Here is a 7249-nt window from a genome sequence, read left to right as displayed (position 1 = left end):
AAAATTTTAGCTTGCCTCTTCTGAGTCTCTTCCTCCCTTCTCACATAAACCTTCTGTGCTTCCCTTAGCAACTCATCCAACCCTTTCTCTTGCCAATCTTCCAACTTTTCTAACTTCTTTCTAATATCCGGCCATGACTTCGCCACAAACTGTGTTTTTAAAAGAGCTTGCCCGACCGGTGTCATAGGGTCTATCCCAGAATAAGGCTGCAAGCTCTTTCTTAGTCTTTCTAACCATTCTGTGGGAGTCTCATCTTTCTTTTGTTGTTCATTAAAGGCTTTATTTATGTTCTGCCCTCGAGGGACAGATTCCTTAATCCCTTGGACGATTATAATGCGAAGATCTCCCATATGGCCCCTGTGTTCCGGGTTTTGATTATCCCTGTTAGGGCGCTGCTGGGGCCACTTAATGTCAGCGCCTGGCCCTTGTTGGTGCCGTTGGTAAAGATTTAGGGCCTGACAAATCCAATTCTCATATGACCCAAAAATTGGCCAAAATAAACGATTAATCTGCTGGTTTCCCCAGACATGCATGCAATAGTAAACCATTTTTTTTTTTTTCCTACTTTTGTTTTGCGTGCAAGCTGCACCTTCCCAATTCTTGAGCATAAGGCCCAATGGGGAATCTCGGGGAATATCCGGCAACCTCTCTGTGGGTCCCTTCCCCATGGGATCAGAAGGCTTGCCCTTCTTCTGTCCCATCTTCCGGAGTGTCTTCTTTCACACACACACACCCCCCTCGTTCGTGGCTCACGCCCTCGCGGGCAATGAGAATCGCACTCCTAGAGAGTCCCGCCCTGCCTTACCGCAGGGTCCACACTCACTTCGCTTCCTCCCCAAGCGGGGGGGGCGTCTCGTTCATGCACACTCCAGGATACCCACCCCAACCAAACGGAATTGCTTTCTATAGTTACCCTCCCCGGGGTCTTCGTCCGGTTCTTTGTGCACAAAGGTTTACGGGGTTCAATACTTTTGCCTAATTACCTAAATTTAGGGTTCAGAGGTTAAGGTTTCAGGGCGATCCTCTGTCCATTCCAGGGCCGTCTAAAAACGGGACGGGGCGCCTCCCTGAAGTTTAGGAGTCCCTCCCAGAGATCCTTAATCCGAGTCACGGCACCAAAATTTGTTATAAATAAGAGCCAATAAATCGATTCTGAGTCAATCAATCGATTTTATTTAGCAAGCGGTAATTAGGCAAAACAGCGCTGGGTGACCGGGGGAAGCTCAGTTCCGCCAACAGGCACACACAATCAACTTTTCGTATGTGCTTATATATGTTATACGCTCGTTTACGTGCTGGGAATTTCCGTCTCTGGAACTTTTGTTATCTGTTGCAACATCCGGGCGCTCTGTTATCTGTAGCACCATCTGGGAGTCCTATTATCTGTGGCACCGTCCGGGAGTCCTGTTATTTGTGGCACCATCCGGTAGTCCTGTTATTTATGGCACCATCTGGGAGTCCTGTTATTTATGGCATTGGCTTAACTACTACTGCAAGGTTCTACAAAACATAATCAAACTTGCACAAGTGCAGTTACTGCTTACAACAATATGCATAATACAATTGAATCCTACTCGATTTGTTCAACATTAACAATTTTGACCATCACTTATAACAGACTGTGTAATTTCCTTTCCGCTTAGTATTCTGAAAGCTGCTCTAATAAGTTTCTCTTATGTCAAATGTCAGGGGGAACTGGGTGGATAGTCTCTTTAACTTTTCTTTGAATGTTTCAGTGGTTAGCATAAATCTGTACCACATTGTGCTATGTCATATTTTTCCAGTGTTTCATTATAAACGTTGATCCGTTATTGAGTTGACAAGGCTTATGGAGAGTTTATTGGGGAAAAAAAAAACCCTGTTGTTCTAAAATACTTTGCTTGGGGTTTTAGTAGGACTTATGACTTAGCGTCTTGGTGGCTTTACAGGGAAATGAAATGTTCTACCAGTTTTTATTATCACTGAAGTGATAATTATGTTTCGTAAGTCACTTTATCAATTCTTGTAAAGTAGAACTTACCACACCTACACGTGATGTACTACCACAGTACCAAGCCTTATCTAATCATTGCACCAAATATGATTTACCTTTTAAAGGCTTTTATAGACTGGGAAACTTGCATTTCATAGCATTTTGTATACGTTGTCCATCAAGAGAAGGAGAGGGTGGCATACAGCACTGTAATTCACAACCTTTGATTTGTAAAGGCTGGTTATACTTTTGGTTTACTAACCTCTATTCAGTATGGAATTGATATGGATCTCAGTCCTGTCAAGCCTTAACTATGGCTTTAACTAACGTCAGAAACCATGTAGTCAGCATGCATTCAACAAAATTTTAAGCATAAAATATTTTGCTTTTTTTTCCCCTCCTCATGGCATGTGCGGCTGTAATGCTCCTTGGATTTTAGCTTAGTGTTGTTAGACTTAGCATGTGATTTTTTTGTTATTTTGTTTTGCCTGACTTCTCAATTAACTTAGAATTACAATTATCTCTTGGCTTGTTTACCTGCGAGTATTTGCTTCTACAATTGTTTTGGAGGGTGTTCAGATTTGATAATGTGTTGTTACTATGTAATATGTTCTTCCTAAATGTTTATGTTTGTTAGAATGATACTGGGTGTATATATAGTGCTATAAGAAAAGCTGTGTTTATACTGATGTCTCTTGTTATTTCTAGGACCAAAATCATGGGAGGATGTGTCAACCGAGGACCTTAGAAAATGGCAGGAGGAAGTACTTGAGGTAGCTATTAATGTAGTCCTACTATGCAGTTTGTAGTAATGTTTCTTTTTCCTTCATATATAATATCTATAGGAATAAATTCAAATCTTGCTGTGCCATATCATATTTGCAAGAGGTATTAATCAATTAATTCAACATCTGCCTTAAAACAGGGGTTTAGGATAAATTGGTTAAGACTGTCAGATGAGACAGACTAAAATAGATGACCATTTACCAGTGCTAAGCACCACTAGTAAACCTGGAAAAAATAAATATGGTTTTTTTTTTACATCCTGGCTGAAGGGAATGTGTACTTTTGGATCTCATCAGAATATTGTCATTGAAGTTAACAAGCATTGAATCAATTTATCTTGGTTCAGGGGTAATCAGCTCTTCAATTCCAGAGGGCTTACTGGTTTCATCATTAGATTTTTTTTCTTTTTTCCTGCAAAATAATGCTACAGTAATTAAAGTATCTTTGCAGTCTCAGCACTTGCTGTCTTTGCCAGACTAAAGCCATTACTGTTGTGTGATCTGTATTTTTTTATTCTGAGTACTTACATTAAACAAGCAGTTACTTCTTTTACTATTTCCTGAACTCCCTCGTAAGAACTCAACAGTGAATTTATTCTAAATCTCAGTGTTTCTGCCATAACTGCCAAAAGTCACCTTGTTGCTACATTCCTAATATCTGCCTAAAAAGCTAAGTTATGTGGTGTGCCTTGGTAGTTAACACAGAAGCTGTTTGGAACCCCACAGAGTGAGGGGACAAGGGGTAAAATTCAGTCTTGGGAAACAAGAGAGTAGCTAATGGAGAGAGCAAAGGGGCTGTATTTCCCTTTCCTTTTCCACTCCTGGGTAATACCTTGTGCATCATCTACTAATCCTTGCTGCACAACTTTACAGACTAAATACATTAAGGACTGTAAGAGGAATTATCTGTCTTAGCCTGGGCCAAGGTAGCTAAAGCTTACATCGTTGTAGCGATTTTAACAGCAATAGTATGACAAGAAGTAAGTGATCAGGTAACTTTTAACATGTATAGTATTTGTGGCTTTTCTGATCAGGCCGTGGGAAACCTGATGGAAACGGAATTATTATTTAGGAAGTGCCTAGTTGTGAGATGTACCAAAGTAAACAAAGGCATTCATTAATTACTATTCTAATATTCTTCTGATGTTTCTTCTTTTCCTGTTTCTAATTGCAGTGTAACAGAGGAAGTGAAAGGAATGCAGGTAAAGTGTTTAAGAAAATAAGTGCCATAGATTATCTTATCCAAAGAGTCTTGACTTAATAGAAGACATCCTGGTTTTATGCCAAACTCTCTAGGATACTCACTGTTTTTTGTGGGGGGAACCACACAAAACCAATAATGTTCATAATTAAAAGCTTCAGTAAATACATTATAATTGATATTGCTGCCATCACAAGTTGTTTAAAATAATCTCACCTGATCAATTAAACAGATAGCTTTTTGTTGTATATGTCAGTTTCGGCAGATGTTCATTGAATCTAAAAATTCCAGCCCTAAGTTACATGGATGTTCAAGTGGAGAGATTTGGAAGTTGCTAACTTTTTGAAATAATTAGACAAGCAGGCATATTAAAAAATGAGTGTTAAAAGATTCTCATTAAGTTGCATGATGAACTATCAAAAATTTAGCAGATTATTCTGTATACTGAATGAATCAGGCTGCCTGCAGGAAAAGGTTCATTAGAGACCAAGTATCACGATGAAAGTCAAATCAAGACTGATCAAGTGTAATTCTGATACTACTTAGGGAGATGTATGCCATATGAAGATTTTCTCATTGTTCTGAAAAGGTCCTGTATGTTCCAATAAAATACAAGTTTTTACTGGAATAAATGATTGGGGGGGAAAGCTGATGTGTAGTACAGCACAGCTATGTTGGGCTTTATTTTCTTAAGGCTTTGCAGTCTTTTTTTTTCTTTTTTTTGGTGTTGCTTATTTCATGACATTCATCTAAGAAACCCTTAGCTGAACATCTGAGGACAAAACACAAACTAGTGTCTCTGTCTCTCTATAATCCTACCAAAAAGGTTTTCCACACAGGCTTCAGGTATACTTTGAATCAGCGTATAATTAAAACGTTGAGCTGGGAAGGGTCTGATATAAAAAGATTCAGGTGGTCCAGGCCTTTGCCTCCAGCTTTTAGAAAATATATGCCGAAGGGTCTGAAAACTACAAAAAATGACTGGTTACAATCTGTGGTAAAAGTCGTAAAGTAAGCATCCAGCAGTGAACCCTTTGTTTAGTGACAGTCTTGAGTAGGGTAAACATAGCTGCTTAGCACATGTACTATTTTTATTATTTAAGTCACATGCATTCAATCATGCTGTATTTGACTAGAACATTGTTCTGTCACTTATCTGCTCTTTGTATCAGTCCTATGTAAGTTCTCCATTTGCAAAATGTCAATGTTAAATATTTTTCCAAGTAAGAGTATATACAAATGATCAATTAATGAGTTCGGGTATAATATTGGTCTGTGTCTTATCAAATTGAAATAGAATTATTTTGTTCCTCCTGTGCATGCTAAGAAATGTCAAAGCAAGATAACAGTGATTTTGAGGATGGACATTCAACGGGACATCAGGTATGGGCACCACATTCCGTCTACTGTTACGAAGCCTCTTTAGGAAAAGTATTTATGTACTCAAAAGTTGAGAAAATAATCATGAACAGGTGATCCTGTACTATACCTACAGATTTTTAAAGGCCTACTCATTGCTAAATTGAATCACTTTGTTCTACTTAAGTAAGAACTTCTGAAAAAAAAAAAAAAAAAAAAAAAAATGAGGGCTTAAAGTATTTTGCTGCAGTTCCACTGCAGCTCTTCAAATTTTTAGATACCTTATTAAACAATTGTTTTGTAGTTCCCCGCATGTAGTTGCATTATTTTAGGAAAAATGTGTCTTTACTTGCTAGGTGCGCAGAATCATAGAATCATTTTGGTTGGAAAAGACCCTCAAGATCATTGTGTCCAACCATTAACCTAACTCTGTCACTAAACCATGTCCTTAAGAAGTTCATCTACACATCTTTTGAATGCTTCCGGGAATGGTGACTCCACCACTTCCCTGGGCAGCCTGACAACCCCTTCTGTGAAGAATTTTTTCCTAATATCCAACCTAAACCTAGGACAACTTGAGGCCATTTCCTCTTGTCCTATCACTTGTTACCTGGGAGAAGAGACCAACACACTCCATGCAACAGCCTCCTTTCAGGGTTGTAGAGAGCGATAAGGTCTCCCTTCAGCCTCCTTTTCTCCAGGCTAAACAGCCCCAGTTCCCTCAGCCGCTCCTCATCAGACTTGTGCTCCAGACCCCTCACCAGCTTTGTCACCCTCCTCTGCACTCTCTCCAGCACCTCAATGTTTTTCTTGTAGTGAGGGGCCCAAAACTGAGCACAGTATTCAAGGTGGGGCCTCACCAGCGCTGAATACAACAGACTGGTTAATATAGCTTATGCTACCAGGTCTTAAAGTTCCTTTAATGTTCTTTTAAGGAATCTCCTGAGACCTCTGGTGTGAATACATCTGATACAGGTGGGTGTTTTCATTTACTTATTAGATATTTTTTTTTTTGCTTTTTGAAACTTGTATTACTCATGATCTTTTTATTCTTGTGCATACGAAAACTGGCTATTTTGCGTAAATTAAACTATGGCTAGGCAGTTACCAGCATGTAATGATGAACAAAGCAGCTGCAGCAAAATATGGTTAGCTGGTGTTTAAATACTCTGGTATATATTAGGTGCTTCACACGCATAGCTGTCACCAAGGCAGATGATTGCTTCCTTCTTGAGGGAAAACAGAAAATAGCAATCATCTGAAATTTGTCCTCCTGTCATTTGAGAGTGTAATTTCAAATATGTATTTTAATGATAAAATAATTTCTGCAAAGTTAGAAAATGTAACCTTGTGTTTTCTCAACCCGTGTAGTGAAATACAGGAAACGAATTTCAGAGGCATCTGTAGCTTAGCTTCTTTAAGTGTCCTTTGTGTCTTTTGCACTCATGGGATAAATGAGTGATGCAGTTCAGACTCTGGTAGCTTCATAGCAGTGTGCGATAATATGATTATCCACTCCTCCTCCTCCTCCTCCTCCTCCTCCTCTTGTAAATGTTCTACGAAGAGACTGGAGAGGATTTATAGCAGCCTTGGTGAGTCCCAGCTATCTCCAAATGTAGTAGCTTCTTAGAGATGCTGGATTGGATTCCTCACTTAAAAATGGAATTCACCTAGGTGTTCTGGTTTGGGGGTTTGTGGAGTTTGGTTTGGTTTGTTTTTTTGTGTGTGTTTGGGTTTTTTTAATATACAAAAGGTTAGCAACAGGACATGCCAACTCTTAAGAAAAAAGAGTATTTCTAGCTGCTTTAGCTAAAATTTTAGTTTTAGCAGTTTTTTTCCATCTTTAGTATTCATTCAGAGACACTTTTTAGCGAAGGCAGTGTTTCTTCCAGGTTTTATACAGTACTTTTGTTCTGAAAGTATGCGAAGCCT

The 7249-nt window shown here is 39.0% G+C and overlaps 1 long non-coding RNA gene across 1 annotated transcript; it reads left to right on the top strand.

Moving 5' to 3' along the window:
* The first annotated feature begins 2679 nt into the window (after positions 1–2679).
* On the top strand, positions 2680–5336 carry LOC135577478 (uncharacterized). Its single transcript, XR_010469291.1, has 3 exons — positions 2680–2745; positions 3932–3959; positions 5286–5336. It is a non-coding gene; the product is annotated as an uncharacterized LOC135577478 (long non-coding RNA).
* Positions 5337–7249: the final 1913 nt, after the last annotated feature.

This window comes from Columba livia (genome assembly GCF_036013475.1).
Source record: "Columba livia isolate bColLiv1 breed racing homer chromosome W unlocalized genomic scaffold, bColLiv1.pat.W.v2 SUPER_W_unloc_4, whole genome shotgun sequence".
NCBI lineage: Eukaryota > Metazoa > Chordata > Aves > Columbiformes > Columbidae > Columba > Columba livia.
Note: the sequence above shows the minus strand (reverse complement) of the source record. Positions and strands in the feature narration are given on the sequence as shown.